This window comes from Eschrichtius robustus, chromosome 17, assembly GCF_028021215.1.
Source record: "Eschrichtius robustus isolate mEscRob2 chromosome 17, mEscRob2.pri, whole genome shotgun sequence".
In the NCBI taxonomy this organism is placed as follows: Eukaryota; Metazoa; Chordata; class Mammalia; order Artiodactyla; family Eschrichtiidae; genus Eschrichtius; species Eschrichtius robustus.
Window position 1 is genome coordinate 64,958,377 of NC_090840.1, and position 25,796 is coordinate 64,984,172.

Genomic DNA, 25,796 nt, shown 5'->3' on the forward strand with positions numbered 1-25,796 from the left:
TATTCTACCCAAAGCAATCTACAGATTCAATGCAATCCCTATCAAACTACCAATGGCATTTTTCACAGAACTAGAACAAAAAATTTCACAATTTGTATGGAAACACAAAAGACCCCGAATAGCCAAAGTGGTCTTGAGGGAAAAAAATGGAGCTGGAGGAATCAGACTCCCTGACTTCAGACTATATTACAAAGCTACAGTAATCAAGACAATATGGTACTGGCACAAAAGCAGAAATATAGATCAATGGAACAGGATAGAAAGCCCAGAGATAAACCCACACACCTATGGTCAACTAATCTATGACAAAGGAGACAAGGATATACAATGGAGAAAAGACAGTCTCTTCAATAAATGGTGCTGGGAAAACTGGACAGGTTCTTGTAAAAGAATGAAATTGGAACACTCCCTAACACCATACAGAAAAATAAACTAAAAATGGATTAGAGACCTAAATGTAAGACCGGACACTATGAAACTCTTAGAGGAAAGCATAGGAAGAACACTCTTTGACATAAATCACAGCAAGATGTTTTCTGATCCACCTCCTAGAGTAATGGAAATAAAAACAAAAATAAACAAATGGGACCTAATGAAACTTAATTAGCTTTTGCACAGCAAAGGAAACTACAAACAAGACGAAAAGACAACCCTCAGAATGGGAGAAAATATTTGCAAACGAATCAACGGACAAAGGATTAATCTCCAAAATACATAAACAGCTCATGCTGCTCAATATTAAAAAAACAAACAACCCAATCCAAAAATGGGCAGAAGACCTAAATAGACATTTCTCCAAAGAAGATATACAGATGGCCAAGAAGCACATGAAAAGCTGCTCTACATCACTAATTATTAGAGAAATGCAAATCAAAACTACAATGAGGTATCACCTCACACCAGTTAGAATGGGCATCATCAGAAAATCTACAAACAACGAATGCTGGAGAGGGTGTGGAGAAAAGGGAACCCTCTTGCACTGTTGGTGGGAATGTAAATTGATACAGCCACTATGTAGAGTGGTATGGAGGTTCTTTAAAAAACTAAAAACAGAATTACCATATGACCCAGCAATCCCACTACTGGGCATATACCCAGAGAAAACCACAATTCAAAAAGACACATGCACCCCAATGTTCATTGCAGCACTATTTACAATAGCCAGGACATGGAAGCAACTCAAATGCCCATCGACAGACGAATGGATAAAGAAGGTGTGGTACATATATACAATGGAATATTACTCAGCCATATAAGGAATGAAATTGGGTCATTTGTAGAGACGTGGATGGATCTAGAGACTGTCATACAGAGTGAAGTCAGTCAGAAAGAGAAAAACAAATATCGTATATTAACACATATATGTGGAACCTAGAAAAATGGTACAGATGAACCAGTTTGCAGGTCAGAAATTGAGATACAGAAGTAGAGAACAAACGTATGGACACCAAGGGGGGAAAGTGGTGGGGGGTGATGGTGGTGGGATGAACTGGGAGATTGGGGTAGACATATATACACTCATACGTATAAAATGGGTAACTAATGAGAAACTGCTGTATAAAAAAATAAATTAAATAAAATTCAAAAAAAAATTTCTCCTTTTTGGATGTTTACCTGCATTTTTATATGTTTTTCTGAACTGCTTTACTTTCTATTTTCTTCCAATTTACTTGCAAAACTCAGACACACTTTTATCACTCATGGCATCAGATGTGAATCTTAATCTTTAAGCAAAATAAAAGATTTGGCGGGACAACAGATATGTAAATTCAGCCCTTTTATCCTTTATTTTCCTCCTGATATTAGTTGGTACAGATTCATAATATTGGAATTTAAATTACTTTCCCTGACTAGAAAATATATTCCCTCTGACTTGTAGCCTGAGAAATCATGCAAGGGTCTGCTGCTGATGTGGAAAAAGGAGAACACAAGGGCCACATTTGATGATGCTTATCAAAGTCTATTTAATTCCACAGTAAGTGTCCTGTGGCCCTTAAGACTGGCAGTGCAGGGTCTACAGCCTAGAATAACATCCTGCTCTTCAACAGCTATAAAATTAATTCAAAATTTATGGTTCTGGCAAGTACTTCTGGCTTTTAATATGTTAGTTATTAACTAAGAATATTTCACTGGGGAGATTTATTTGACTAAAATGCACTGAAATTACTTGCATCAATGAACTATATTATAGGTGAAACTCGGTATAAATTATGTAGGAGGGGATTCAAAAATAACAAGACGACAAAGATTAGAAAAACCAGTCACGCCATCTCTTCCCTTGATTTGATTTTAGTTTATTTTAACTTCCAGGCCAGAACTAGAAAATGGTTCTTTTAGACAGTCAAAATGAAAATGCAAGTGAGGGATTTTTGCATTGACAGTAACTTGTATCAGACTAACTCTTCTGCTGAGAATAACTACGTAAGTTGCGTTAAAGCACAAAACAAAGGAAAAAGCAGATGTTTGAAAGTATTAGAAATCAACTAAGATGACCAGAAGAAATATGGGGCCATGATTCAACAGGGAATGAACATACATTATAAGCCCTAAGTTTATCATGGTCTTATCCTCTCATAAGAGCATTTGCTTATACTTAATATGAGCTTTAGAAGCTAAGAAAAAGTGGTGTCCTAGAACTTGTGGCAGTCTCATGGGTAGGGAAGACAAAAATTGGAGAACAAGCCTACCAAGGCAGTCACAAAAATGTGAGCCCCAAAATATGTATGCAGTCTCCCCATGAGGCATCTACTAGTTATAAAAGGATGCATGCACGGGGCAAGATGCTCAGAAACTAAAAGAGAGGCAGCTAAGAGGCTAATACCTAAGGAGAAGAGACATCTCTTATCTGGTATTGGACTCAGCCTATTGTTATAAATGCATATAAGAGGTGGATAAAATATGTAAAATAACTATTTGCAGCCATTGGAGAGCAACCAACATAGGGCTTTAATCCTTGAGAGAAGGAAAGCATAAGAGGTAATCCCCATATTCCTGATGCTTTCTCCCTGACAGTAGTTTCCAATTTACAGAGCAAGAACATGGAGCCTGAATAGAGAATTGTGGTCTTGCTAAGTAAAAAAAGACAGAGATTGAAATTTTAGACTGCCAAGGTGACTGCGATTTGGGAACATGGTTCCAGAGTAAAGGCAGCCAAGTTGTTAGGGGGAAAGCTCCCCAAATCTGAGTAAATAAACCCCTTGCATCTTTGGGTTGATGCTAAACTACAGGCACAGGGTACAACTCTGAGATGCTTAGCCAAGAATACTTGTTGTGAGGCTGACAGCCAAGCAAAGACTTTCAGAAGCTGTACAGTGCTATGGAGACAGAGTTTGGAGTCAAAACCGAGATAGAGTGGAGAGACCTTAGGAGCACCTTGGAACTTCAGTTTAGATAGCAGGAAGGTCAAATTTTAGAGTAAAGACAATGCCCTAAGAGTATGGGCAAAACTAAAACCTAAGACCCACACTGATGAAGCCTAAAACTAAGCTTGATAAGATCTAGATGATTTTCTTGTCATTTAACTGTCTACCCCCAAAAAACTTAATACTCTTGAGAGGAAGAGAACATCATTCAAAGTATCTACAATGTCTAAAAAATTACTGACATGCAAAAAAGCATGAAGAGTGATCAATAATCAAGAGAAAAGACAGAACTAGAACCAGAAATAATCCAGATGTTGTAGTTAGCATTTGAACATATCAAATGACTATAAATATTATGTTAAAAATAGAAGAAAAGATGGAAAATGCATGACAATGTGGAGACTATAAACAAATAATCAGAATCTATAAAAAAAAGGAATCAAATTGACATTCTAGAACTGCAAAACATGATATCTGAAATTGAGAACTCATTGAATGAATTTAAAAGCAGAATGTGCAGCAACATAGATGGACCTAGGGATTATCATATTAAGTGAAGCAAGCCAGAAAGAGACAAAATAACATATGATATCACTTATATGTGGAATCTAAAATATGCACAAATGAACTTATCTACAAAACAGAAACAGACTCACAGACATAGAAAAGAGACTTGTGGTTGCCAAGGGGGAGGGGTGGGGTGGGGAAGGGATGGATTGGGAGTTTGGGATTAGCAGATGCAAACTATTATATAGAGAATGAATAAACAACAAGGTCCCACTGTATAGCACAAGGAACTAAATTCAACATCTTGTGATAAACGATAACGGAAAAGAATATGAAAAATAATGTATATATATGTATAACTGAATCACTCTGCTGGACAGCAGAAGTTAACACAAAATTGTAAATCAACTATACTTCAACAAAATAAAATTTTTTAAAAAGCAGAGTGGACAGAACTCAAAGACATGTTAACAGATAATGCCCAATTTAAAAGACAGTATGTAAAAAAAGAATAAAACATAAAATTAATGAGAATATAATCAAAAAGTTTACATAACTGTACTAATAGTCCCCAAAAGAGGAGAGAGAGAAAATAGAACAGAAACAATACTTGAAGAAATAATGACCAAGAATTTCCCAAATCTGATAAAAAGACTATCCCATTAATTTAAGAAGTGGAGTGAATACCAAGCAGAACAAATACAAAAAAAACCACACCTGGCAAACTATAGTCAAGATATTAAAATCCAAAAACAAAGAGAAGATATTAAAAGCAATCAGAGAGAAAAAATAGATTACAATTAATAGCTAAATTCCTAATGAAAATAACAGAAGACAGAAAACAATCAAATAACATTTGTAAAGTACTGGAAAAATCACCTACAATGCCATACATGGGAAAACATTTCTGAAAAAATGAAAGCAAAATAAACATATTTTTAGGCAAAGTGAAACTGAAAACCTCATTAGTAGCAGACTCACACTGCAAGAAACATTATGAGAATTCTTCTTGCTGAAGGAAAATGATCCCAGATGAAAGCACAAAAGTGCAGAAAGGAATAAAGTATATCATAAAAGGTAAAATGTGAGTATAAATGAATGTTGACTGTTTAAAACAATAAAACAATAAAGTCTTCTGCAACTCACAACATCAATAAAAGTAAAATATGTGACAACAATAGCACAAAGGACATGAGAACAGAAAAATGGAGACAGTCTCTTTACATTTCTTGTGTTGTTTGGGCAGTGGTAAAGGTAACAATTTAAATTATATTATAATAGAATAAGAAAGTATACTGTAATTTTAGTGTTACAACTATAAGAATGCTACTAGAAGGTATAATAAAATAGCTAATAGATGAGACAATAGAATATGTAAAAGACTTGATTAATACACAGAATGCAGAAAGGAGAATGCTATAAGAATGCTACTAGAAGGTATAATAAAATAGCTAATAGATGAGACAATAGAATACGTAAAAGACTTGATTAATACACAGAATGCAGAAAGGAGAACTAAAGGAACAAAGAATGGATGGAACAGAGAAAAAATAACAATATGATAGACATAAATTCAACTGTATCAGTAACTACATTAAATGTATATGGACTAAGACACACCAATTAAAAGCCAAAAATTGTCAGATTTGAGTAACAAAAAGAAAGAAGAAGACAAACTACATGTAGTTTACAAGAATCACATATAAAATCAAGACATAGATTGTGTTTAAAAGCATGGAAAAACATATACTACACTAAGCAGAAGAAAGGTATTATGTCTACATTTATATCACTCAAACTGGACTTTAAGGCAGAGAAATGTAAGAAATAATAAAAGATATTTGATAATAATAGAGGGTTGACTCAACAGGAAGATGTAATAATGTTAAATGTGAATGCACCTAATAACACAGCTTCAAAATATATGAAGTTAAAAATTAACCAAATGAAAAAGAGTTTTAACTAAATAATGATGCAAACTCAATATATAAAAACTAGTAGTATGTAGCTAAAGCAGTGATGAAGAGAAATGAATAGCTTTAAATGTACATAGTATAAAAGAAGAAACATAAAACCAATAATCTATTATCCAACTTGAGAAATTAGAAAAGAATAAATTAAATGCAAATAAGTATAGACTATAATAAAAATAAGAGCAGAAATCAATATACTAGAAAAAAGGCACACAACTGAGAATATCAATAAAGAAAAAATTTAATCAGAAAATCTTATTAAATTAATAATTGAGACTGATAAGAAAAAACTAAATGGCAAAAATAAGAAGGGACATTAGTAGAGAACCTACAGATAATACCAAGATAATAAGAGGATATTGTGTAAAATGTAATACCAATACATTTAAAATTTAGAGTTAATGGAAAAAAATCTCTTGAAAAACACAATGTGCCAAAACTGATAGAAGAAATAGAAAATCTTAACAGTCCCACATCTGTTAAATAAATTGAATCTGTAATTAAAAATCTTCCTCAAACAAAAAAACAAAAATCCTCCAGGCCCAGATAGCTTCACTAGTGAATTCTTCAGAACTTTTAAAGAAGAAATAAAACTAACCTTACAGAAATTATTCAAGAGAACATAAAATAGAGGGAATATAGAGCAGCTAGACCTCTCATATACTGCTTGTGGGAGTGTAAATTGATGCAATTGCTTTGGAAAACTATTTTGCACTATCTACCAAGCCAGAACTATGCAGCCCCCATTACCATTTTATAGGGACGCTTGACCTAAGCAAATGTTGCAAAGTGACAGATGCTTACTTTGTTTGACTTACACAGTATGCGTTAAAAAAAAAAAAAAATGGAAGTGGAAACCCATCAAGATGATGTAGTCAACTGATGCTTTGATGTACCCAAACATATAGCAATGAGAGATAAAATGTAAAAATAGAAAGCTTAGCAGGCATAGCTAGGTTCAAAAACAATGCAAACATCTTTAAGAACTAGCAATGGAACAGACACATGAACAGGTGGTAGGGCTAGAGTGAAGATGCACTGTGCCCTCAACTGGCAGTGATGGCCAGGAGTTTTGTTTCTTCAGGGGACTGAGGGTCTTCTACATGAGAGAAGATGTCCCTCCAACACCATTTTTGTAAAGTGGGAAAAAATACTGTAGATTACTGTCTGGGTCAAGGAACTTAGAAACAGCCTTGTGACCGGGAGCTGAATGAAACCATCCAATGGCTTGGTAACTGTGTCTTTGTTCTCCTCCATAGAATCATAGGGTCTGTGACTTGCAGTGGGTTGAATAGACACCCCCCAACCCTGCAAAAATCCATGGCCATCCAGAACCTCAGAATGTGACCTTATTTGGAAATAAGGTCTTTGCAGATGTAATTAGTTAAGAATCTGGACACTAAATCATCCTGCATTTAGGGTGGTCCCTAAACCCAACGACCGAGATGTCCTTATAAAATGAGCAGCACACATAGAGACAAACTGGGGAGAAGGCCACGTGAAGACAGAGGCAGAGATTGGAGTGATGCAGCTACTGCAAGCCAAGGAATGCCAGTAGCCACCAGAAGCTAGGAAGAGGCAAGGAAGGATTCTCTCCTAAACTCTTCAGAAGGAGCATGGACTTGCTGACACCTTGATTTCAGGCTTTTGGCCTCCAGAACTATGAGAGTGTAAATTTCTGTTGTTTGAGGGCACCAAGCTTGTGGTAATTTATTATGGCAGGCTTAGGAAATGAATATATACCCCAAACCTCCAAACCTTAAAAGACCCGGTTCTGGACTGGGGGCTGGGTGTGCGGGGGGCATATTGAGGCAACTGTAGAGGGAGGCACGTGGGGGGCATGTGGAGAGATGCGCACAGGAAGCAAGAGCAGGGGGTACAGACGGAAGGTGAGTGAGAGTGTGTTCACAGGCAGATGTCAGAGAACCGAAGCCCAAACCCAAACCCAAACCCAAACCCAAAAGGCTTCCATTCAAAATGCGCCTGCAAGCCCAAATTCATACACACATGAAGAAAACTAGCTTTAAGAAAAACAGCAACAGAATCAACTATGGAGACATCAACGTACTCCAGATGCAATGAATTCTAGAGCTGTGTCTGACAAAGACATTACTTATTTATCTTGTTAACATATGAGGTTTTCCACACTTACACCATAAATTCTGGGATAGTTTATATTGATCTAGACTTTAAAATAATTATGTTTAGGATGCTTAAAGAGACAAACTAAGGTTTCATAGCCACGCAAAGGAAAAGAAATGATGAAACAAGCTTCCATTTAAAGCTGCTTGAACATGTTGCTGTATTTTAAGTGTCTGCCTCAGACCCAAGGAGTGTTAGCTTTATTCTTGTGTTACAGATAGCACTTGGCATTTCTTGAACTTAGCACTAGCCTTAGAGACAGGAGTGGGGCCGATGAGGTAGGGGTGGGTAGCGTGAGGGAAACTGGCACAAATTAATTACCCTGATCCAGGGGTCTGGTCCTGGGCTCCGGCACCTATTCATATTTCGTGTAAAGATTTCTAGCCAGCCCATGCTTACGGTGGGCCCTGACCCCTGACAGTCCAGGTCAGGCTTATAGAAATTCTGACCAGGTTTGTTGTAAGGACCAAAGGAGCTAATGCAGGCCCTATGCCTTTGTCAACCCTGAAGAACTATAGAAGTATATGCATTGTAAACTTAAAGTGAAGAGCAAGTATTTTATCTCCTTCAATGCACTTGGCTTTGTGCCTGGATCTAGGCATTTGGTGACCTGAAAAATGAAACTGATTGTGATGTAGTATATTAATCCAAATTCTTTGGCTATATCTATATGACACTCTCATGTTAAAATAGAAAATGGAAAAATGGAATAAAAAGTCACCATATTTTGGAAAGTAAAAAAGTCTAGTGGTTATTATGAAAAGTGGATGTTGGTTGGGTAGTCTATGCCAGGAATTGTTCTAAATGGTTTAAAAAGTAGAATGGACTTTGGAGTCTGATGGCCTGGATTCAAATATTGACTCCTCACACAGTGTCTGTGTGAACTTTGGATAAGTTATTTAATCTCTCTAGGCTTCATTTATTTCATATAAAATGGAGATGATAATGGATACATTGTAAGAATTATATGTGATAATATATAGTGTTTAGTCTCTACCTTTCAATTATATGAGCTAATAAATTTCCTTTATTGTTTGTTCTGAGTGGAGTTTTTCTCTTAATTGCAATTGAAAGCATCCTGATCCAAGTATTATTATTGCAACATGACATATAACTGACTCATTCTAAAGTGATGATAATTATTGGCAAAATATTATTTCAGATTAATATTGTTGGAAAAATATTCAGGTGACTAAGTTTTCCTTTTTTGTGTGAGCATTTAAAGTTAATAATAAGGTCATATTTCTGAAATAATAAAATTGAGCTTTAGCCACATTGATTGGGAGTTGAAGAAGAATGAAAATCAAACTGTAAAGGTCAGATTTATCCAAACTCCATTGCCATAGAAACAATAATATTATATCAGCCACTATTTATCAGTCACCTACTGTATTCCAGGAACCCTGCTAAGTGCTTTGCTTATATTTTCTTTCATTCTTTCTTAGATTTAACATGAGAAAACAGAAGCTTAGAGAGTGGTTTCAGGGCCTAATACCTAAAATAGTACCCAGCACAAGCCAAGCTCTCAATAAATCACTGTGGCATGCTAATTAACTGCTCAAGTACATGTAAAGCCAGGGTGCAGACCCGTCTTCTTTCAAAGTCTTTGCTCCTGTCACTGTACTACGTTGCTTTCATGCATCAACAGTTCTGTCCTGCTATTAGTAAAAGTGTGTCCATTGGTCTAATTTACTGGATTGGTATCTAAGGCAAGTATCTGTCAATTGAGAAAGTTTAGCTTCATCAGGGTCAATTCTTAATTGACACATTTACCTCCTTTTCAGAAGCTAGACTCTTAGATCATCACCAAGAGCAAGATAAGATATATAAACTCCAGGTTGCTAAGCTTAAGTAGTTTGTAGCCCTCAAAGGAATTCTTTGTTACAAATTACATGTCTTAAATTGACATTCACACCTTGCCCCAAGGACTTTAACATCTTTATTGGAGTATAATTGCTTTACAATGTTGTGTTAGTTTCTGCTGTATAACAAAGTGAATCAGCTATATATATACATATCCCCATATCTCTTCCCTCTTGCGTCTCCCTCCCACCCCTCTAGGAGGTCACAGAGCACCGAGCTGATCTCCCTGTGCTATACAGCTGCTTCCCACTAGCTAGCTATTTTACATTTGGTAGTGTATATATGTCAATGCTACTCTCTCACTTCGTCCCAGCTTACCCTTCCCCCTCCCCGTTTCCTCAAAAGAGCTGAAAACTTGTATTCCAGACGGAAGAGTGGTTATTCCAAATAAAGTTTTGGAATTCTTACCCAACTTTGAAATGACTATAAAAATATAATTCTTCTTTCAATTGTTCTTAAAATAAAAAAAAATTATCTAGAATAAAAATATTCAATTTATAATGTTTTAGTAAATGTTGGTATTGATATATTCTATTTTTTAGCATCCATTAATTGTGAGATTACAATATTTTGAAATATATTATCATGCTCAGATTAATCAACTTCGAATTCATACAGTAAATTATGGTCAAAAGTGTTCTGTGTCTATGGAGAGTGGCCTTATTTTTGTCAAGAAAAAAAAAAGAGAAATGGCATATATCAAATCTTGTTGAATTTTATAGGCTTTGATACTTTATGCTGTAGCTTTTGCTGCTCAGTGTAAAATTCAAGGTCCAGGTTGTCTACAGTAAATGAAAAACCCAGGCCCTCTGAGGTCACAGGGGTTAATGTGGTCTTTAAAACTTCCCATTAGGTCAATCAATAAACTATATTGGTCAGTCAATAAACTGGTATTGTCAGCATGTATGTAATAAGAACTACTATTTGTTAAGTGCTTCCTAAGTGGTAGAAGAAGTGAGAAAGGTAGGATAATGAAATGGAATATGCATGTTTGTTGAAGCTTGAAGACTAGCTTATTAAATGTGTTGTCTTAAGTTACTGAACTATTCAGTTTCCTCGGCTTTACAGTGGAGAACAATCATAACCACATTGTAGGTCGTAGTGAGGATTAGAAATACTGTATTGCATACTTTGTGTATGGTAAGGTTTCAATAAATGTCATCATTAGATTTGAAAGGCAAACTTATTTGCCTAAAGTCACTTAGCTAGGAGTGGCAGAGCCAGGACTCAAACTCTGATGTAAAGTCTACTAAGATATCCTTTGTATTCAGCCAATTTTCTTACGTATGACAGAGAAAACCGGCACGGTGGATTTGGGGCAGCGGAAACCCATTCCTGGGCATGGACATTCAGGGCTTCATGGAAGGGATGATGTTTGATCTGGGTCTTAAAGGAGGAGTAGGATTTTGATAAATGAAATCAATCAGCACTTTATCCTTCAGGCTCTTTAGAATTTCATTAGCATACAAAGTGATGACAAATGGGTTTCCCTATTAATTTATTTACAATAATTCACTGGCAGAGTGCTGGTATCGATTAGTGGACCAGAAGGAAAATTTATGGCATCTCTCACTTTGCTTACTCTTCGCTACAAGTTTTTTTCCCCTCTTGTTAGTCTTTGAGCCTTAGAAGAATGCCTCCATTACAGCCAAAATTTCAGATGTTGTATGTTAAAATACCCACTTTATCCAATATGACTTTACACAGATGTGTTTGAAGAGACAACTATATATTTTGTTTAGGTCAAAGACGTGGTGGGAGATATTGATAATTAAAACTGACATGTGTGATCTGAGCTCTAGCCAAACTCAGCAGCATAGCATTGTCAAATCCCTGTTTACATACCTCCCATCCTGGGTTTACACAGCTGTATCCAGTTCAGTGGGATACTCATGGTCACAATAGCCCTTTAAATTGCCTCTTCAATCGTCACACATACTCATTTCTTTGTTCTTCAAGAGATTTCCTCATGACATTCCCATCACAGCTAAAGGATATGTGATTTAAAATGTCAAAAAGGTATTGTAGGATAAACCTAACTAGACAAGGAGCTAGGAGGTACATTTTGAATGGATCTTTTCCAGTCCTCTTCAAAATAGTTCCATTATAATGCCCAGTCTTTGAAGAAAGTCCTGGAAAATATATACTAAGCTGAGCACATATGACTCTTGGTAGAAAGTAATTCCTCTTGGGATCCTTGATTTCTCTGACATGAGACATCAAATGTAAAAGAGCTTTTGACAGCATCCACAAATATGTCTCCATCTCAGTGGACAGAAACTCCTTCTTTTCCGAGGAAAACTGGTGCCAGAAAAGGAGCTCTAAAAGCAAATCCGGGCTTCCTTGGTGGCGCAGTGGTTAAGAGTTCGCCTGCCAATGCAGGGGACACGGGTTCGCGCCCTGGTCTGGGAAGATCCCACATGCCGCGGAGCAACTGGGCCCGTGAGCCACAACTGCTGAGCCTGCGCGTCTGGAGCCTGTGCTCCGCAACGAGAGGCCACGATAGTGAGAGGCCCGCGCACCGCGATGAGGAGTGGCCCCCACTTGCCGCAACTAGAGAAAGCCCTCGCACAGCAACGAAGACCCAACACAGCCAAAAATAAATAAATAAAGAAAAACATTTAATGCTCCACTTAAGGTTGTAAAAAAAAAAGAAAGAAACTACAGTCCAGAGTGGACGTTCTCTGGCACCAAAGGTTTTAATGAGTTTACATATGCTCTTGGCCTTGTTTGCAGAGGAGGTGGGCCTTCTACTTCATGGGGACTATTCATCTATTTGTTGCGAAGGAGCCCTTTATCCCGGGGCCCCTTCAGGTTCATGTCATGCTCTGTGTAGTACCATGTTACCTTAGGTCCCACGGCCTAGTGCAGTGATGATCATGAGGCTAAGCACTTGTGTTTTAGTTCCTTTTTCCTCTTCATTCTTCACTTTTCTACCCTAATGACATGATCTTCTCCCCTGATGAGTCCAGTGTTTTTAGAGGATCGTGCTGTTCCGTTGGGCAGGCCCACACATGGAACCCACGTCTGGTACCTTCTAGGTACGTGATATTGGACAATCTATCTACTTTTCTAAAACTCAGTTTACTTACCAATAAAGGAGGGATAATACAGGGCTAATATAGGGTTAAATGAGGACCAAATGAGGTTGTACCTGTAAAGTGTCTTGAACAAATAATTGTTCTACCAATGCTGGTTTCCTACCCCATCTCTCTACCCAACAACTTAGTCATCAAAACCACCTGCTTTCAAAAGTTGTTGGCAAACTCAGTCATACTTATACTGAACTGCAGTGGACTGAAAAGGTTTAAGGCTTGCTATTGCCTTGGCCACCTTTGACTGATACTAGAGAAAGAATTTCTAATGGTGGAATTGCAAATATCCTCAAGTCAATGAGGGGATGTATTTGGGAGAGCATGGGGGCCTTTCTGCAACTCCAGAAACTGTAACATGGGTGCCAGTCTTTCCTACTGAAAAACTTTGAGAGAGAAGGAAAAAATATTACCATTTTCTAGAAGGACTAGATGAAGTTAAGGCATCCTTCAAGGATGGACAAAGTGGTCTTTGTTTCTTGTCTTTCTTACTGTGGTTTCTGTTGTAACTCAGTTTGAAGTTGAGGACTGGCAACTTTGTGTCTATTTGACACACCACAGGACTCAATGAATACTAACAAATTCCCAGTGACCTAGGAGTGCAGGACTCCATGGTTACTCCTCAAGGAAACAATTTGTATCTAAACCGTTTCTGACGTGCAGGCGAGCTCCATGTTGTAAAACTCCATAAAGGAGAAACTGCTAAATGCAGGCTGTTCATCAAACAGTTTAATTTGCCAGGAAGACAGGAAAGAGTAAACCAATATGACGAAGGTCTTCTGCTCAGCTTTGTAATAGAGAACATAAAATATTGTAATAGAGGACATGAAAAATTGTTGACTAGGTCCACAATTCACATAAAATTATGCTACCTTTTTGAGTACGTCATGGGAATATTTTTTGTTCCCTGTTTGGAAACTGCTCATTTTCAAAACTTCATAATTCATTTCACAATATCTCTTTGGAGTTAAGCAGGCAAAGTCAACAAACTTGATTTGAAGAGGTAGTTTATGATAAAGGTCAAGAGCTCAGGCTTTGAGCTTGTTTGAAACAGAACCTGAAATGGAGTTTTGTGCATGTGAGTTTTGCCACGGGTACACTTGGGAACAACACATGTAAGGAAGTGGGGGAAGTAAAATTGGGCAGAAGCTAAAGTTAACTGTGACGCAGTTGTAACCGAGGCATCTAACGATCCCATGGGAAGTTCTTTGCAGTCTCCCAAATTGAGGCGAGGTGATTGGGTCTTGGTACCTTTTATCAAGGGGGCACAACCTTGGATGAAGCACCTCCCTTTCTTGAGGGAGCTCCCTTTCTGAAGGGAGATTTGGGGAGAGGACAGTTATGAGTCCCCAGCAGCCAACACTTTGGTTAATGTCCAGAGTGTCCTACACAGGAGTCATATGTACTGACCTGGGTTTTCAAATACGGCAGCGCCATGGTTTAGTAGTTATGTGAATTTGGGCAAGTCATTTAGATCTCTGAGACTCTCTCACAGAATTGTGAAGGTTCAGTGAGGTTTATTGCTTACGTAAACTGCCTGGCATACAGGTGATGCTCATAAATGTTGCTATCATTAGTTCATGGAGCTCTATGAAAATTATTAATTGAGTCCTTTGTCTTGAGCTCTGTACTCATATATCTGATCACCGACTGACTTCTGATATCTGGTTGTGCCACAGTTTCTTCAAACTCCACTCTCATATACTCAACTCTTTGTCTACTCCATCCTCAGGCTACGGTCTAAGAGAATGTGGGTAATCCATACGGAGAAATAGCTATGAGAACAGGAGCAAGAAAGAGAGCCAGAGAGAGTGAGAGCCAAAAGTTTTGATGATCTGGAGACCCTGAAGCCAGATTCTCTCCTGGACTTTTCAGTGACATGAACCAGTTCTCTTTCTGATTCAACAAGTTTCTTTTTTTTTTTTTCTTACTTGCAATGTTTTTATTTTTTATACAAATAATTAAATAATTTTTCTGCGAGATTAAAAAGAAATGAAAGTTTTATGAAGGCTTCTTGTTTTATTTCCTTCTGTGATTAAACGAGTTTTAATTGGGTTTCTGTCACTTGAGATCAAGAGTCTTGACCAGTGTCTCATGTTTCAGATTCTGTCCTCCTTGCCTGAATGAAACTAATCTTTTTAGTCTGCCCTCTTATTGGGAAGTTCCTTCAAGTGCCAAGCAGCTCAATATTTCTGAGACCCCCGAGGTAAACTTCCTAAGAAGTAGATAGCTTCCAAATGAAACACTTCCACCCTGCTCTACATTCCAAGCCTGGGACAGAGAAAAGCCTGAAGAGCTGACAGCAGAAGTCACTCCTTGCCAGCCTCAGGGCTTCAGACTTGTTGATTCAGAGTCTGGGGTGGACTCTGTGTACCTCTGGGATGTACTGTGGATAACTTTGCACTATCCTTGGGCACCGGCAAAAAACAGTACGCAATCTTATTGAGGGGGAAAAAAACTAGGGATGATGTTGATATTGGCCTTCTTTGGGAGAAAGAAAATACCCAATCCTCTAAAGCTTCTTAAAGAAGTTTTATGGCATTTTGTTGCATATTAATAATCATCTAATGGCAAATGATTTTTGAATATTCAATAAAACATAAACAGGATACTATCTGTAAATACATTTAAAGCTTCTAGCTTATGTATATTTATGGAAGTATTAAGATTGAATAATTTCAAAAGATTATGTACAAGGTAGATTTCAATAAATCAGAAGGTTTTCTGGTTCCATAGTGGCTAAGTATGGAGTAAACAGTTTCACTCTCTGTAAAACATACAGAAATTGTAAGGACTTAGCTTACTTTGGAGAGAATCCAGAATAATCCCCAGGCTGCTTTCTCTTCTGAACTTTTGTACTAGTTGCCTGTACACGTATCACTCATTTTATATTTAGCATATGCTTCTTACATTTTTAACTTATTTTTAAAAATTTGAAGGGTATATAGCAAAGAAAAATATATATAAAATTAAAGGCAGTCAGAAAACACAGAGTTCCTTTCCTATAAGTTCCTTTACTTCTTATTTTTAATTTGTACAAACTGTTTTGTTCTGTATTTTCTGTTAATATTATTTTTAAATGATAGCCTATTGTAATATTTTACTAGTTAATCTTCCCAATCTAATTTTCTAATTCCAAACTTAATTTTCCCAATTATTATCATGTATATACACACACATATATATCCCAATTATATGATTATAATTATATAATTAAATATAATATATAATCCCAAATTATATACATATATATGCTTATGTATACACATATACACACAAGATCCTCAAATAGACTGTACACCTTTGATGGCAGAAATCACAGATTTCATGTAACCGTTTGAGTCTCCAGTGCCAAAAAACGTACTTTGCACTTTATAGGAACTCAGTAAGCAGTGTCTCCACTGCATGATGCCTTCTCATTTCCACACCTGAAATAGTTTTTGCAAAGCACAAAGTATTCAGTAACAAAAATTGGGACACAAGGACTGAGCAGCAGAGGCATTAAGTAGGAAATATGACCAAATCCTTTAGGTATCCCTTTTTGAACAGCCCCTAGTCTTGTTCTAGGTAGGATAAAAGAAGAAAATACACACGTAAAGAAGGAAAATAATAATACTATTCACCCATTTTTTTCATCACATAAATATTTATCTGTTGCCTGTAATGTGGTAGGCGTATTATATAGCACTTTACAGCTTGAAAATTACAACCATAAATATACCTAGAGTTGGAGCCGGACTTTTTGGTAAAACTGGAAATCCTTCTTAGGGGAGATTAAAGAGACATAAGAATTGTCTTAGGAGGGATAGAGGTGAGGAGACGAGAAGTGCTGTCTTTCAAACCAACCTGAATCTTTTTTTAATTTTTCTTTCCTAATCTAGTTTCATTTTAAAAAGATTTTAGTTGTATATAGATGTGTAAAAAGAACAAATCCTCACTGTAGTTCACGTGAGAATTAGCTCGTCATTATCCACCATTTTTCAATGACAGTAGATTGAAGCATAAATTGTTAGCAATTAAGTTAATGAAACCCTTGGGCCTTCGTAGCTACAGAATCTCTAGCTTAGAATATTTTGGAAAAAAAGGATGGTACAGACCAGCAATATGTTTTCATTTGCCACCTGGTGAACTCAAGCACTGCTATTGTACCTAAGCTTGTGAGAGTTGAACATGCAGGGGCCAGGAATGATGCTGAAGAGGTGGTCAGACCGCTAGAATAAATTGGTATCTACATTGATAACTTGGTGGGGTTCTTTTTGGAAGTGAATGTGTGTGATCATATTGACCTTTTGCTCCTGGCCGGTCCTTCTTAGCTCCCAGAGTGTGGGTGAGAGTAATGAGGGTGTGACAAATGAAGTCTTTAAACAGAATCAGCCTATCAGCGTTGAGGACACCCTCACTGGGCTGGCCAAGGAAGGACCACGTTTGCCTAACTCTATGGCTGGGAGTCCCTATGCCTTCATCTTACTCCCTCACCTGCCATGATTTAGCTGTTGAAACATGACCACGTCACATAAATACGATGAGCCTATAAAATATGAGTATGGGATGGTCTTTTAGGCTCTTTCAGACTTAGAGTAAAACACATGTCTTTGAGAGGATGGGTTGCAAAATAAATATTCAGTATCACAACCATATAGATACTGACGTGGAGCCAGACTTTGCGATGAAGCTACAAATTCTTGGGAACAATTAAAGGGATCAGAAGTTAGCGAGGGGAGCTTAGGGGAGCTGCGAGCAGCATAAACAGAAGTAAGGATCTCTCTATCACACATAAAACTTCTAAAGAATCGCCCTGCATCTGACTTTCCTTATATGTCCTAGGCTGGATAGGGATTCAGGACACATTACATCATTATTCCAATGAAAGGCCAATCACCTTACCATGAAACTAAGCAATCAGCTCATACTTATTTTTTACCTTCTACTCATAAACACAAACACACACATTTGTGCTTTGTTTACTTCTGTTTTGTGCTGTGCATCTTTCTCTCTGCACCATTCCAAGGTAAAGTTCCTTTGAAGGTGGAAAATATTTCTGGCTCATCTTTGTCTCCTTTTAGGAAAGCTGCATTTCCTAAAGTGGATTCAATGGGGACATCATGGATGTTATTTAAAAAAATGGGTTTCCTGTGTCAAACCAGTTTGTGACACAAGAAGGGAATGTAGAACACAGGATTTCCTGCACAGAACTTTTTTTTTTCATGTGGTACCTCTCTTAGGATCAGTTTCTTGGGATATACTTTGGGACACATGCCTAAAGTAGAATAATTTGCATTAAGCAGGAAATAGTAAATATCACAGATGATTCTAAGCCACATTCTTCTCCTCAAATGGTCCTAACTGGTATTATGTTTTATTTCACTGGTGTTCTAGAAATGGGTGCATTTGGAATAGCCACGGGGTCATTAACAGAATATTCAGAACAGTACACAGAAATATTTATTGCTTAGTAAGTCAACTTTGGGCCCAAGTGATGGGTGTGTAATGATTTTGGTGAAGAGGAAGGAGGAGTAATGGAATGCACTTGGTTAAGAAGGACCGGGAGCAGACATTGGGAAGAGAAGGGAGATAATGCTGGGAGTATAGACCATCTTAAATCAGGTACAGTAATCCTGGAGAAGTCCCCCAAGGCTGTCTGTCCAGACCAGGGAGAAGAAACCAGAAATCCAAGCTGGGATACTGAAGAAAAAAAGGAATAGGTGCCAAGGAAAATAGTTTGGGGATTAAGAATCTAGGCAACAAATCTAGTCTTGTGCACAGCACATGCTAAGTATATATTCATTGAATGGATGGGCACCATGGATGGGCTAATGGAAGTTGATATTTAACTGAAGGCTTTTTTTTTTTTTTTAACATCTTTACTGGAGTATAATTGCTCTACAACGGTGTGTTAGTTTCTGCTTTATAACAAGTGAATCAGCTATACATATACATATATCCCCATATCTCCTCCCTCTTGAGTCTCCCTCCCACCCTCCCTATCCCACCCCTCTAGGCGGTCACAAAGCACCAAGCTGATCTCCCTGTGCTATGCGGCTGCTTCCCACTAGCTATCAATTTTACATTTGGTAGTGTATACATGTCCATGCCACTCTCTCACTTCGTCCCAGCTTACCCTTCCCCCTCCCCACGTCCTCAAGTCCATTCTCAACGTCTGCGTCTTTATTCCTGTCCTGCCCCTAGGTTCTTCAGAATCTTTTTTTTTAGATTCTATATATACGTGTTAGCATACGGTATTTGGTTTTCTCTTTCTGACTTACTTCACTCGGTATGACAGACTCTAGGTCCATCCACCTCACTACAAATAACTCAATTTCGTGTCTTTTTTATGGCTGAGTAATATTCCATTGTATATATACAGTGCCACATCTTCTTTATCCATTCATCTGCCGATATGAGTCTGTGGGTGGTCTGGGCTCTACAGGAAGAGGACAATCAGGTTATCTCAACTGAGTCGGGGAGGAAAGGGGTAGGGAGAAAGGAGGCTCTCAACTGAACGTCGAGGCTGAAGTACCTGCAAATGCATAACTCTCTCCTCTCTCCTGTTGAAATGTGCCTCAGAGGCTCTAGTTTAATTTCTACTTTGGGTAGACTTAAAACAGATATATTCATCATTTTAATAGGGGATATCTGTAGATACCACAAGTTTCACATATATTTATGTAGAAAGCTTACAACCAACTGACAAATTGCTCTGATGAGCATACAAGAGATTAAAGTCTATAAATACACTTAAGGCTAAACAGAAAAAATTTGCCTCATTTTCCCCCTGTCATGAGGGTGGCTGCTTAAGACAGTATGAAAAACAGTTATTCTTCTTTCTCCATTTATTCTGAAGTTTTACTGTTCATTGTTACAATAATAGTCCCATCCACTTTTTAAACAGATTTGTAAAAGATCTATGTGTCTAATCCATGCTATGCAATACTCTTTTAGCATGGTCACAATAGGATAAAGCCAATAAAATCAGGGAAACACAGTGAGGTTTAATGTATAGCCAGATGGTTAAGAGAATCAGAGTGCCTGGGTTTACACCTTGCCTCTGACACATATAAGCTTTGTGACCTTTGGTAAGTCACTTTACTTTCTTTCTCTTTTAAAAATTATTTTTCAATTTATTATTTATGTTCTTGTTGAAGTATAGTTGATTTACAGTAATATGTTAGCTTCAGGTGTACAACATAGTGATTCAGTATTTTTATAGATTACACTCCATTTAACATTATTACAAATTAATGGCTATATTTCCCTGTGCTGTACAATATCACTTCATTTTCTATGCCTCAGTTACTTCATCTGTGAAAAGAAGGTAATAATAGTGTCTCTCTTACAGGATACTTTAGGGATTAAATTATTTAACATACGAAAAGCACTTAGAACTGTGTCTGGCAGAAAATAAATGTACCAGAGTACTAATGTTGTTGTTGCTTTTATTATTATTATTATTAAAGAACATAGTCATAAGGATCAATGGCTTGGGTAAACTTTGTCTTGTGTTCTAATATCAAGTTGCTTGCAAGCTCTTTGCTTCAGTTTCTGAAGCTGCCAAATAATAACTAGAAAGCAAGGTTTCCTCATGCCTCCCCTTAATTTTTATCTCAGTCTTTTCAACAGCATCTCATTTCTGTATTTGCCACGTTTATAGTTCTTTCATTCAATCAAAATATTTACTAAACACTTACTCTGTTCTGGCATAGTTTTAGACCTAATGCAAGCAAGGCAAAAGGCATTACCAGATGGCCAACCTGACCTGGAACCATAGTGAAGAAGACTGGAAAGGGGTCTTGTCTTGTGGAATTGACATTCTAATTCAGGGAGGCAGAGAATAAGTAAGGAAACAAAAAATATGAAAATTCCAGAAATATCTGTGAAGAAAATAAAGAAACATGATATGACAGTTACTGAATCACAGAGAGAAGTTCACATTTGATTGGCTTCCCAGGCTAGGGAAAACTTTGCTAAGAAGATTCTTGGCTGGGGAGGGAATGCAGAAAAGATGAGGGTTTGTTTTTTGTTTTTTTAAAATTTCTTTATTTATTTTAAATTTTTGGCTGCGTTGGGTCTTCGTTGCGGTGCACGAGCTTCTCATTGCAGTGGCTTCTCTTGTTGCAGAGCACAGGCTCTAGGCACACAGGCTTCAGTAGCTGTGGCATGTGGGCTCAGTAGTTGTGGCTCACGGGCTCTAGAGCACAGACTCAGTAGTTGTGGCGCACGGGCTTAGTTGCTCCGCGGCATGTGGGATCTTCCCGGACCAGGGCTCGAACTTGTGTCCCCTGCATTGGCAGGTGGATTCTCAACCACTGCGCCAGTAGGGTTCTGAAGGAGACTAGTCAGCATTGCCAAATTTAGTTTTTAAATGACGGTAATAGATTTCTCAATGAATTTCTTGAATGACTAATGTTCTTTGTGATACCCTTGCACGGTTAGGCATGTAATAAAATGTACTTTGAGTGAATGAATGAATGAATTGATAGTGAGTTAGGGACAATGGCATCACTATTTTCCATCCAGAGGGTCAAAGGGAATAAGCAGCAGAAACTCAAATACCTACTTCCAGTTCCATTCACATTTTCTTGGCCCATATTTTTCTTTGATGCAGGGCTGATTGACCCTATCTCTCTATGGCAGAAAATTTAGTTACCTTTTCACAAGAACCACAGCCTTTGAAATCTGACTAGCTTTCCTAATAAGGCTTTAATAGCAAACCTGAACTTCTGGTGGCCTTACAGCCAGTCATATTTCAGGGAAAGATGCTACTATGCTGAATGCCTGATGGATACCCTTCTTGGGAGAAGAACGTGTCAGTGAATGGCCTCAAGCTTAAGGTTACAGAGATAGCACCAGGCTCTCTGCAGTCCCTGGGCTTTCCAAATGTCCCCTGGGCACGAGCCACTGAGAAGGTTTGCTTTCCTTCTCAGGCTTACAGCATATTTGTTCCCAGCATGGAGTTGCACTTTAGGAGTTATGTAGGCAAGGCAGAAGGGAGATGCAGAAAGGGAATGAGGAGAGAGATGTGCATATCTCCTTCACAGCAAAGAACAAAGTGTTCATTCAGTGAATCGTGGTGACTGCAATCTTCTGGCTGACTTCTGTGTGCTTCAGTTATGATTAACTTCCATACATTTTGTTGGGATTAGTGTCTTGTCGGCATTTCTGGAACTTAGTACTGAGCACTGGATGTAATAACACTATTCATCTTCCATGTGGGCACATTTTACGGTGATGGATAAAGGTAAGTCAAGAGCACCCACATGATTTCATCAAACTTCCATTTGTTTTTTCCTTTTAAGGAAGCATAGGGCAGGATGGGGGTTTTTTTCCTTCTTCTTTTGCTCAGCAGAAATAGCAAAGAGAAATGTTTAATAGAAGTATGCCCTTAAGAAATTCTTGTGTAAGAGTTTTTAGATCAATGCTCAAACTAATCCCATGCTTCCAGAAATTGACCTTCCTCTCACTGTACATGATACCCTCTCCCGTAGGGTGGAAAAAGGTTTATTAAGCTCCTTTCACTTTGCAGTGATTCACGGCAGTAGAGGGAAAAAAGCACTTAGATGAAGTATCCAAAGTTTTGGTTCTAGCATCTCTTAAATGTGCAAGCTCAAAGTCACTATCTGCAGATGGGGTGGGATGGAGTGGAAATATTTACAAGTATTTACAAGTATTGTGCACTGACTACCTGCCAGGCCCTATGCTATGCAATCTTGATACTTTATCTTGCTTATGCCTCACAGAATGAATGCCGCAAGATAGTTGTTTCCTTTTTGAAATGAGGAACCTGGGATCTAGAAAGGTGAGGTGACCTGAAGTCACACAGCTATGAAGTAGCAGAACTTTGCTCTGTGCCCAGGTGTGACAGCCAGGCCCATGACTGTTACACTACACTAATATTCTGGTTGTCATGAGGAAGAAAAAAGGATGCCAGGAAGTTCACTGTAATTTACAAATCCCACAAAATGTGAGGCATTAGCACTGAGTAGCATTCATAGTGGTTACTGAGGGCTTGGTCCTACAGGAGGTATTAAGAATGAGAGTACAGTGTGCTTCCTGACTGGGGGCATTGCACAAAATAAAGAGCTTTGAGCTTGGCTGTTGACAAAAGGAAGAAAGTAGAATATAGGGAGAGGAACAACACCCTCGTCTTAGCCTGAAGGCCCTGCCTAGTCAGCACCCATCTTTCACTCCAGCACCATCTCGTATCACCCACCCTGGTGCTCACAAGGCTACATCAGTAGCCTGCTTTTCAGTTTCTTCTAAGTCAAGCTCTTTCCTGCCCCAGGGCCTTTGCATTTGCTCTTCTTTCTGCCTACGAAATTCTACCTACAGCTGTTCCTTCCCAGTCTTCGGATCTCAAACCAAAAGTCAACTTCATAGAGAAACCCAGATAACCCAATTATTTTGTTTATGGTTTTGTTTGTCTACCTGTTAATTGTTTGGGTATTCTGAACAAAGACTCTTGCTCACTGGGCTACATTGGTGACCTGCACAGTGTTAGGCTTTTATTAGGCACCCAATAAACTAGTGTCGAGTGAAGAAATTAATGACTGCTTTAGAGGAGACCAGTGAAACCTGGGTCCCGGGGCATGCTAACCTATACTCTTCAGTCTCACTGGAATTCCTACTGATCATTTCTGTTGGAAGAACAAGATAATGAATTCTCATTTCTTCACTTCTGAATAGATTTTCCTTCCATTCTAATGTTCACGTGCCACCCTGCTTCCTGCCACTGTCCTTGGAGAAGGTGTAAGTTATAGGAAAGAGTAGTAGGGTCTTTGAAGTTACATGGAACTGGGGTTAAATCCTAATTCTATCATTTACCGTGTGTGAACTTGGGTATGTCACTCAAGTTCTTTGAGCCTAAGTTTCTTCATGTATAAAATACTTCATAGGATTATTTTTGCTTAAATAAGATGTTTGCGAAGCATTCATAACGGTGTCTGGCAAACCGTTTTTTTTTCTTTTTCCCAAGGAATTTAACTTGCTTGAAAATAAATTTTGATCTTGAAAGATGCTGCCTGTTAGTTGGCCATTGTTTAGTTTGCAAATGTTGGAGGGGAACAAAGAGTGGAGAAAGAGCAGATGGATATTTTAGATGATGTCATGATCTTCTGGAGGACAAGGTTTTTTGTCTGCCCTCATATCGACATCACCGATACCAGTTAGGCTATTAGTAGTCATGGAAAAGTAGATAGTGAGAGATTTAGATAGTGATTTTTAATAAAACCCTTAAAATTTCAAATCTTTTGTGTAAGGAACCACTTAAACTGCTGCCCTAAAATATGAATACAACAAAGATTTTATGAAATGGTTTCAAAAAAAAGCTTAAGAAGTACAAACACAGCATTACTGTTCCCAGTTTTGGGGGACAGTCTTTAGATCCCAAAGGGTTGCTGTATAGTACTGGAAACCTTGGAATTAGGTATCACAGGTATATGCACATGTCCAAACTCACCAAGATACATACAATATTACATGCATACAATATGTTTTGTTTATCAATTATACCTTGATAAAACTTAAACATACAAAAAACTTGAGCCAGTTTTAATGCTTTCCTGGGGTTTTCTGACACGTATGGATCTCTGCATCTTCCTAACACATTCAGTTTGTTTTTCTTGTACGTAGTACTAGATTAGGAAGACTACTAAAGAGAGGGATGTTCTTTTTGTTGAAGTAGAAAAAAGATAACTCTTCCAACACTGAACCTATAAAAACCTCAAGTCTTTGAGCGTCTGAATCCTTTTCTCTTAGCTTAAATCAACAGGTGAAAGAATTATACATGATAGACATGTCTTTATAGAGACATATATAAAGAAAAATGCATATGATATATGTGTTTATAAATAATAAAGAACAAATATAATTAATAGATAAAGGTTATAAATTACTGGTAACTTTGTCTAAGGTAATAGTAGAGGACACTGTTAAGGACAAGCTGACATAGTATCCACTTAGAAGATAATCAGAACTAGTTTTCAATTGCCACATTACTTCCTCTTGAGCAAATAATGTCAGTATTGTTTTATTTTATCCCCTATAACCTACTGGCAAAGAAATCAATGTTGATGGAAAAAACACATTCATTTCAAGGAATACCAGATAGCAAGGCCAAGTAAGGGCAAAACTGCTATTTCCAACATTTTAAAATGGGATGGGTGTGCCTTGCCCATGGTGTTGAGCTTATTCATTTTTCTAAGGTAAATTGCATTGGCTCTGCCAGAATTACTCACTGTTTTCTCCATTTATTTACAGGTAGCAACATCCAATGATTTAATTATCTTAATTATAAGATGTGAACCTTTATAAGATAGATAAGAATTATAGATAAGACATGAATGTTTCTATCAGCTAAAAGGTGGACATATTACTGATTTTTGATACTCAGGCCCTTGCAATTGTCATAGGAAATTTAACACTGTATTCTGGTAATCTATTCGCCTTTCAGTTGTGAGATTTCAGTGCGTCTAGCACGTAAACTATTTTAGTTTTTTAAAAAGAGAATTAGAGTATGATCAGAAATTTAGTGTCAGAGGTAAATATTCAAGGTTAGGACATCAGAGCAAAGCTCAAAAAAAAAAAAAAAAAAAAGACAACCACAGAAACTATTGCGTTTAACAATTTTTGACTTGCCTTGAAAACTAAAGTGAAAGTTTTAAAATTCATCAACCCACAGTCATAACACCCCCTGCAGCACTCCGATGCTTTGCTGGTGGATCAATAGTTCTACATTTTCTTTACTCACTGCGATAGCTAATGAAGTTCAGCGTCTCTCACATAAAGACAAAGAGCCAATGTAATGGAACGATAATTATAAAGAAGTAAATTATTGGAATGGAACGGAAAACCAACTTTAGGAC